Source organism: Gymnoscopelus braueri (assembly GCF_963280865.1).
Source record: "Gymnoscopelus braueri genome assembly, chromosome: 8".
NCBI lineage: Eukaryota > Metazoa > Chordata > Actinopteri > Myctophiformes > Myctophidae > Gymnoscopelus > Gymnoscopelus braueri.
Window position 1 is genome coordinate 50,028,495 of NC_137609.1, and position 9,883 is coordinate 50,038,377.

The window sequence follows — 9,883 nt, forward strand, 5'->3', positions numbered from 1 at the left end:
CATGACTCACAACTACAGACACACAAAACCCCAAATAAAAAGTGTCAGACTATTACAAAAGTGAAAGTACAAAGAAAATGGTGCTTTAACATACACCAATAGATTATAACAAAGTCAATAATGTTCTCACTGCTTTCCTTGCTTTTTCTTAACTCATTAAGACCGGGAACGCATCTGTGTGTCATTTTTAGATTTATTTGGCTATTCAAAAACAGTAGATCTACAAGCTTGTAGCGTGGCACCGAGTGCCGCGCTACGAGCTTGTAGATCTGCTATGTTTTATTGAAAAAGCGTGGAAAAAATGTGCTAATCTTTCAATATATATATTTATTTCTAAAGCGACCATTTTTAACTATGTTACAACTTCTGGGAGGGGGGTCCCTGGAACAAAATATTTTGAGATGGGGGGTCCACAGCCAAATACATAAAAAAATAATAACTAGAAGAAATTTTTTAGAATCCCCCCAGAAGCAAAGATTTGAGTGACAAATGTTCGCTTTAAAAATATATATATTCAAAGATTTGCACAAATGTTCGCGTTTTTTATTCAAAAATAGCAGATATACAAGATATACAAGCTCGTAGCGCGGCACCGAGTGCCGCACTACGAGCTTGTATATCTGCTATTTTTGAATAGCCCAAATAAATAAAAAAATTACAGAGATGCGTTCCCGGTCTTAATGGGTTAAACAAAACTATTTAAACCAGATGATTTCTACTAAAAACTAGAAGTGAAAAAAGAAGGCTAAACTGTGTGTGTGTGTGTGTGTGTGTGTGTGTGTGTGTGTGTGTGTGTGTGTGTGCGTGTGTGCGTGTGTGCGTGTGTGCGTGCGTGCGTGCGTGCGTGCGTGCGACCTGTGTGTCTGTTGGTTCCATCCAGGTTGGCAAACTCAATGTATTTGTGCTCGTTGGTCCAGTAGATGTGATCATCGATGTAGTCTAACGTCAGGCTGTAGGGCTCAGAGATCTTATCCTTCACGATGACTGTCCTGTCGGTGCCGTCCATCCCCATCCTCTCTATGTGGGGGTTGTTGTCACTTATGTCTGACCAGTACAAGTATCTGTCAGGGAGACACTGTGTCAGGGTCACTATTCACAACTAATCACACATAGTGGACATACAATATGAAAACTATCTAAATAACGAAAACCAGTTCACAAAAAAAAAAGATAATTGCAGATCTATAAGATAACGTGTCACATTGTGACGTGGTGTGAGCTAGCAGATTGGCTTTTTTCACTATTTTCCTGCGCTTTTTTAATCTTGCCCCTGACCACCCCATTTTACAATAAAAAACTAAAACTAAAGGCAGGTTTTTAGTATCGTTTTAAAAGCATCAGTGGACTGTGGTGCTCTCAGGTGATCTCAGGTGTTATTTAAATTGTTCTTGAACTACAATGTTGTTTAAACAATGTCTAAGAATCTTTTTAGTGACCCTTCAAACTTAGATCTGCAAGAGGAACATAATATGATGCAATGTCATCAGTTTTATGTTTAGATGTAATTCAGTCTTCTTGTATCCGTGGTGTTTCACAGGATGGTTGATAAATGTAATGTGAGGTTCATGATGTCACCACAGTGCTCTTACCCGTAGCGTACATCCACAGCTATGGAGCCTGGCAGGTCCAGGTCAGTGTTGAGCAGGACTGTTGGGTACGACCCGTTTAGTTTGGACACCTCTATGGTGTGATGCACAGGGTCACACCAGTAGAGGTTTCCTCCCACCCAATCAACAGCCAGACCCACTGGTGTGATGGTCGACTTGTTGTGAAGGACCTGTCAATGAACCATACATGCACTCTGAATATACTCACCATGCCTTCATTCTTAGATATGATAGTGTAGAGCAACTTGTTAAAGTCTTGACTGCATGGGGTAGGGGTGGCATAATTGGGCAGGAGGGAGAGGAGTTATACTCTGTGTGTGTGTGTGTGTGTGTGTGTGTGTGTGTGTGTGTGTGTGTGTGTGTGTGTGTGTGTGTGTGTGTGTGTGTGTGTGTGTGTGTGTGTGTGTGTGTGTGTGTGTGTGTGTCCTGGGACTTGTTTCCATTATGGTCCTATGTATTTAATTCATCAACATAGCATAAAAATTAACACAATAATACATGTCATCAACAAATACAAACACTTTAATACAAAAGAGATGGAAAATTACATTAACCTCCCTTTAGGTCTCCTGTTGATGTTTTTTCAGGCCAGATTATAAATAAACCAGTGTTACACATCCTTTAATGGATGCTATCAGGGTATTCCACATGTTGCAGTAGAATGACAACTTCCCCATGTTTGCCCCCCCCCCCCCACACACACACACACACACACACACACACACACACACACACACACACACACACACACACACACACACACACACACACACACACACACGCGCGCAGTTTGAGAACCACTGAACTAGCTGACTGAAACATCGATCACCTTGTTTTCTTGTTTAACACTGATATCACAAAGTATTACAAGTATTTTAACACATTGGGTGCCAGAGGTTTTTTACAGGAGTCTATAGCTGGTGCCAGCATTTTTAAGCTTTCTGACTAATCTTTCAAGGACCACAGAATAGGCTGAGTTGAAAGTGAGTTGATAGCATGTTCCGTTTTTGAGATATTGGCTGTTGAATACAGCTTGATTTCACCAAAAACAGCACTATTTATTTAGAATAAGAGTTATGGCCATTTTAGTACAACTTTTTTTTTTCTTCAAATATTATTTGAAAAATTATTTGACATTTATTTTTGCCTTCAGTGACAGTATTCATCTCTATAGTAGTTGCTTTAGAGAAAAGAAAAAAAAAACGCTTTTCGTTTTCACTCAGCATAGGTAATAACAGTAGAATAATGATAGAAAACATAAAGGCTCGTCACTCCAATCTCTTTGAAATGCATCTTAGTTCAGCTTATTTCAAAGTTATCAAATAATAAATCAAAGTTAGTTCACAGTGTGTCTCTCTCTCTCTCAATACATTAGTTCACTGTGTGTGTGTGTGTGTGTGTGTGTGTGTGTGTGTGTGTGTGTGTGTGTGTGTGTCTCTCTCTCTCTCTCTCTCTCAATACATTACTACAATGTAGTTGGAGGTTCAATGTTGTACTTCACAGTATATTCTATACAAGAGGAAAACTTTGGTTTCCTACAGACACAGGCAGCATAGGTAATAACAGTAGAATAATGATAGAAAACATAAAGGCTCGTTGTAACTCCAATCTCTTTGAAGTGCATCTTAGTTCAGCTTATATCAAAGTTAGTTCACTGTGTGTGTGTGTGTGTGTGTGTGTGCGTTTCTCTCTCTCAATACATTACACATTACTACAATGTGCAATTGTAATTGTGCAACTGGGCGGCAGTGGTTCAGGGGTAGAGTGGCCGGGTAGAGTGAACTGGAAAACCGCAAGGTTCCCAGTTCGATCCCAGGCTGGGGCGCTCCCCTAGAGTTAGTGTCGAAGTGTCCTTGAGCAAGACGCTGAACCCCTAATTGCTCCCGATGAGCAGGTTGGTGCCTTGCATGGTTTCCTCCGCCATCGGTGTATGAATGTGTGTGTGAATGGGTTAATGGCACAATCAATGTAAAGCGCTTCGGATAGAAGCGCTATATAAATGCACCATTTACCATTTACAATGTAGTTGGAGGTTCAAAGTTGTACTTCACAGTATATTCTATACAAGAGGAAAACGTTGGTTTCCTACAGACACAGGCAGCATAGGTGATAACAGTAGAATGATAGAAAACATTTCAAAGGTTCAAGGTTGTACTTTATAGTTACATCTTGTGTACAGGTTGGATTCCAACCACACACAACAGCAGCATATGTAACAACAATAGGCTTGTTTTCACTCCAAGTGCAAAAGTCCAAAATAGAAAAATAGAGGTTCACGGTTGTAATTCACATTATAAAATAAATACAAACAATAACAGGGTCTGTAACCACATGAACGCTAGCATCCCTATTCTGGGGGCGAACAGGTACAATACAACAATTAGACATAGTTCTCTTTGAGTGGTACACTGTTGTACAGTGACTTACACACAGGGGACCGGACAGGATTTGCAGATGTGCCTAGTCTACTTTCTCAGTGTAGTGAGCTTCATATGATTAGTAAAACAAAAATGGCATTAGGCCCAAAACAATAAGATTCATATGAAAAGTAAACAAGTAGGCATTAGGCTAAAAAAAATAAAACAGGGTCTGTAACCACATGAACGCTAGCATCCCTATTCTGGGGGCGAACAGGTACAATACAACAATTACAAAACAATAAGGAGGGGGGGGGACCAAACAGGGGTTTCACTGTGTGTGTGTGTGTATGTGTGTGTGTGCGTTTCTCTGTCTTTCAAATGATTACTTTTTAGTGTAGTTCTTCTTCGAGAACTGGTTGTAACTCCAATCTCTTTGAAGTGCATCTTAGTTCAGCTTATATCAAAGTTAGTTCACTGTGTGTGTGTGTGTGTGTGTGCGCGCGTTTCTCTCTCTCAATACATTAGTTCACAGTGTGTGTCTCTCTCGCTCTCTCCCTCTCAATACATTACAAATTACTCCAATGTAATTGGAGGTTCAAAGTTGTACTTCACAGTATATTCTATACAAGAGGAAAATGTTGGTTTCCTACAGACACAGGCAGCATAGGTGATAACAGTAGAATGATAGAAAACATTTCAAAGGTTCAAGGTTGTACTTTATTGTTACATCTTGTGTACAGGTTGGATTCCAACCACACACACAACAGCAGCATATGTAACAACAATAGGCTTGTTTTCACTCCAAGTGCAAAAGTCCAAAATAGAAAAATAGAGGTTCACGGTTGTAATTCACAGTATAAAATAAATACAAACAATAACAGGGTCTGTAACCACATGAACGCTAGCATCCCTATTCTGGGGGCGAACAGGTACAATACAACAATTAGACATAGTTCTCTTTGAGTGGTACACTGTTGTACAGTGACTTACACACAGGGGACCGGACAGGATTTGCAGATGTGCCTAGTCTACTTTCTCAGTGTAGTGAGCTTCATATGATTAGTAAAACAAAAATGGCATTAGGCCCAAAACAATAAGATTCATATGAAAAGTAAACAAGTAGGCATTAGGCTAAAAAAAATAAAACAGGGTCTGTAACCACATGAACGCTAGCATCCCTATTCTGGGGGCGAACAGGTACAATACAACAATTACAAAACAAGGAGGGGGGGACCAAACAGGAGTTTCACTGTGTGTGTGTGTGTGTGTGTGTGTGTGTGCGTTTCTCTCTCTGTCTTTCAAATGATTACTTTTTAGTGTAGTCCTTCCTCGAGTGGTACAGTGTTGTGCATTTGAGTATACACAAGGGGACCAAACAGGACTTGCACATGTACCTTGTGTCTACTCTCCTGCCGTCTCTTTTTCTGCAAACCCGGCATTCCCTACCTGGGCTCTTTTTTGTGGTTTGGGGGACTGGGATCATTTCATGTTCAGCCACATTTTTATTCAGCCTGCTGATAGGGTCCTTGTGTGGTGCCCTTGGCCGCGGGTTGTGTACAGGTCGGTCAGCAGGTGGGGCAATGCGTGGTGCCCTGCGACTTGCCCTCCCCCGCGGGTTGTGTACAGGTGGTTCAACAGGTGGATTAGCAGGTGGGGCAATGCGTTCCTCTCCACCCCCCTCCTCCCCAACCCCCACTTCCTCAACCCCCACTTCCTCCTCCCCATCAGGGTGTCCACGATTTCACCACGCTGAGGATGAAGGTCTTCAGGATTGGACACTTGGGCAGAGGATTGTTGGCCTTGTATAGGATAAAGGCGTTGAACAGGCTAATTTGGAACAGATAGGCGACAAACTTTTTTGGCCACTTGGTGGTCTTCCTCACAAACAGGTAGTATGCTAGGTTTTGGTCCATTTTGTCAACACCATTCATGTGCTTGTTGTAGTCAATAATGCATGATGGCTTCTGTACTGGAACCTGCTGGGCGGGGCGTTTATCTGTGGCCTTCTGCCACACAGGAACGGTTGTCATCTCATCAGGGTGGTGTGTGGAGATCATCTTGACGATTCTCTTGTCTCTCCATGCCACCACCATCACATCGCCTGTGTGACGCACTACTGTTGACCCAATTCCCAGCTTGGAATTGGTCAGGTCCCTGATGACTGGTGGCTCCCCTCTGTTCTTTCGCAGGGTCCCGCACACATGGGTCTGGAGACTAAGGAGGTGGTAAGACAGCTTCACTGAGTTGTAGTAGTTGTCCATCCACAATCTAAAACCGTAACCTTTTAGGTCACCTAGCAGAAAGGTCACGGTTTCCTGCAGGGGGACCCTCTCGCCACAGAACGGCTTCATGGCATACAGGTACCCTGTGGCCGAGTCACACAATATGTATGATTTAATGCCATATTTTATGGGCTTTGCTGGGTTGTATGTCTTCCAAGAGAGACGCCCACGCCAACACAACATTCCCTCATCTAGGCTAATGTTCTTGCCTGGCTGGAACATTTCCTTGAAATTGGAGAGTATGGTGTCCAGGACTGTGCGGACTTTGCACAGCGGGTCATCATTGTTGTGAAGGGTCTCATTGTCCACGAAATGGAGACTACTCAGGATCAGTTGGAACCGGTTCCTGGCCATGCATTTGTGGAAGTAGGGTGTTGTTAGTGCCTCATCCGTTGACCAATAGTCTTCCAGCTTTGGCTTCTGGATAATTCCGGTGAGGAAGAACAGCCCCAAAAAGTTTTTCAGTTCCCCAACTGTCAGCTTCTTCCATGCTTTATCTCTGGCATACTTCAGCTCGCTCTGTACGCGGCGTTTTGCGTACAGGTTGGTTTGCTGAACAATGTAACCAAGCAGCTCATCTGTGATGAGCAGCTCCAGGAAGTCAACTGGTTGGTCAGTCAGTAGGTCAGCAGCCCTGCCCCTAGGACCCGGATTCCCAGCAGTGAATGGGATGTCCTTCGGCTGCCACTCTGGCCAGTCTGCTGACTCAGACCACACATACTCTGGAGCTTTACGAGGCCTCCCACCACCTGGAAATTAGAAATACATAAGTTACCATAAAATCAGGAGTCATCGCCATGCTGGCTTGTGGTGGATATTTTTGACAAAATTCTATTTTTGCCATGGACATACAATATAGACAAACACATAAAGAGCTAGCCCTAAATTACCATTACAGGTCTGTAACTCTGAGTGTGTACAAATGGAACCAAATGGACCCGTAGGGTCCATTTGGTTCCATTTGTACACACTCAAGTTATGGGGGTCCTTGAAAATAAAATGTTCAATACATAGTGTCATAGCAAATCAGTGTCATACATATTCTGAAGAAAACCTGGAGACTGACATTCAGTAATTGTGTGTTCAAAATAAGAACATTATAATGGTGTGTAAAAACAAACACACTTGTGTATGGACATATTGATGACCCCTGCATAAAATACATATTTTGTCATTTGTGTGGTAAAAGAGAGCTGTGACAACAGACAAAGTTCTTACCTCGTTTACGGCTGACAGGTGGTACTCCAGGTTCCTCCTCCTCCTCCTCCTCCTCCTCCTCCTCCATCTTCTCCTCCTCCTCCATCTCCTCCTCCTCCTCCTCCATCTCCTCCTCCTCCTCCTCCATCTCCTCCTCCGACTGTGTGTCTGTGATCACAGTAAAATATGAAATAGTTTGGTAAATATAATTTACACAAAATGAAATAAATGATTTTCACCCCTGTGGACGATGGAGGATTGTACAATCCTTCTGCCAGGAGCACAAGTAATCAGAACATAGCTATACTGTCATGTTACAAGGACAAGCTGTACTATAAACAATAGCCATCAGGCCTAGGAGAGACATCTTGGCTCTATGTCATGTAAACTAAAATGTATCATAGAACACAAAGATGAGTAGAATAAGATAAAGAACATAATGTACTGACAACAAGGTTACATATAAGCAATCATGATAACATAATATGATTTCGTCCACACCTTAGAATGAATCATTTTTATTCCTGTTGTAATGTATTTACTTACCACGCTGATGATACACAGACCCAGCTACAGCAGCTTCCAGCTCCTCCTCCGTGTCGGAGCCTAAGATAAAATATACTTGGTCAATATAAGTACATCAAATGAGAGAAAAGTGTAGTTTCTCAGTAAACTATAGGATCATAGAATACAGAGACAGTGTAGTTTCTCAGTAAACTATAGGATCATAGAATACAGAGACAGTGTAGTTTCTCAGTAAACTATAGGATCATAGAATACAGAGACAGTGTAGTGTCTCAGTAAACTATAGGATCATAGAATACAGAGACAGTGTAGTTTCTCAGTAAGTTATAGGATCATAGAATACAGTACATCAAATATATTTAGCAGCACTCTTATCCAGAGGGATGAGAGATGCATATGTTCTTAGGTCAGGCACCCCATAGTAAGATTACATCAAAGGAAGAAGAGCATCAAAGCTGTATTGTTTTTTTGTTTAGATAGTCTGACCTTCTAGCTCTTTGAAGCTGGTTAGAAGGGGGGGGCTCGCTCACCCCCCAAAAAAAAGCAGAATAGAATTGTTTACATGAACTTGTGACAGGAGAACAGGTGCAAAAGGTGTTGTTTTTTTTTGTTTACATGACATGACATTATCTATTTGAAGCTGTCTTAGAGGGGGGGTCACCCCCCCAAAAAAGCAGAATATAGGACATTTTGTTGATATGAACTCATGACAGGAGAACAGGATCAAAAAGTGTTGTTGTGTTTTGTTTATATGACCTGACATTATCTCTTTGAGAGAGCTTTGCACCTGCTAAAACAAAAAGCAGCTCTACAAGCTCACAACTAGATTCTGGTAGTCACTTGTAGATCTGCTATTTTTTACATAGTTTAGCCTACTGCATCTGTCATTCTGTCATTGTACATATAGGCTAAATTGTCAAAATTGTCATAATCATACAGATCGTACAGATCAGAAGAATACATCATTTTCATTTCATCAGTAGCAGGTAATAGTAAATGAACTAATAACTTAGAGTTAGAGTGGGAGGGTCTATAGTACACAGCGAGCGTGTGTGGACTGTGGAATGTCCCTGTTTATTTTGGTTGCCAGATCTTGGGATAGGAATAAGCAACCAGGTCTATGAAAACAAGCCCAAAAGAAGCGACTATGTGCCAAAAGAATAGACTATATACAATTGTCACGGCTATTTTCCACTAGGTTTCAAGTGTTCATCTGGCCTATAGTCATTTGGCCACATGAGCACTTCAAAACTGGACAATAGCCGTGAAAATCACATTCACAATAATACAGATCGTCGGACATTTCCCGACGTTCTCTTTCTAAGCTCGAACCATGGATTGCCTTTCAATAAAACCATATTTGATAGACATACGTTTCACCTACATTGTAACAACAATCGCAAGTTTGCAACCATCATGATTGACTACAAGCAGCTTCACAGAAAAACAAGTCCAGAGTGGCTTACAATAAACAGGCCTGGCAACATCAACGTAAAGCAGACGAGAGTTTTTGATACGTTTTCTCCGTAATATCAACTAGATAACCAACCAAATACAACACAAACACGATAAAATGTATGTATTCTTACCACTGGCTGCTGGTTCCCACTCATCAGAGTCATCATAGCAGTCTACAGAGTCAGTGTCCGACTCATTTTCACTCCCTGATGCAGGAGGGAGATGCACCACCGATACGCGTCTCCTTGAACCCCTACGGAGAGGGGGGTCGCTGTCGGCGTCCTTCGGGGCCACAGACCCACCAGGGCCCACCGCTGGCTCTGGTGGTGGTGGTGGTGGTGGTGGTGGTGCCGTTCCACTCGTTCTGGGAGCAAAGTATTGCTGAATTGTTCTCTGCTGTGGCAGCGAGCCTCCGGAGAGCTGACCGCCTCCGCGCCGTTTAGAGCCTCTCCCT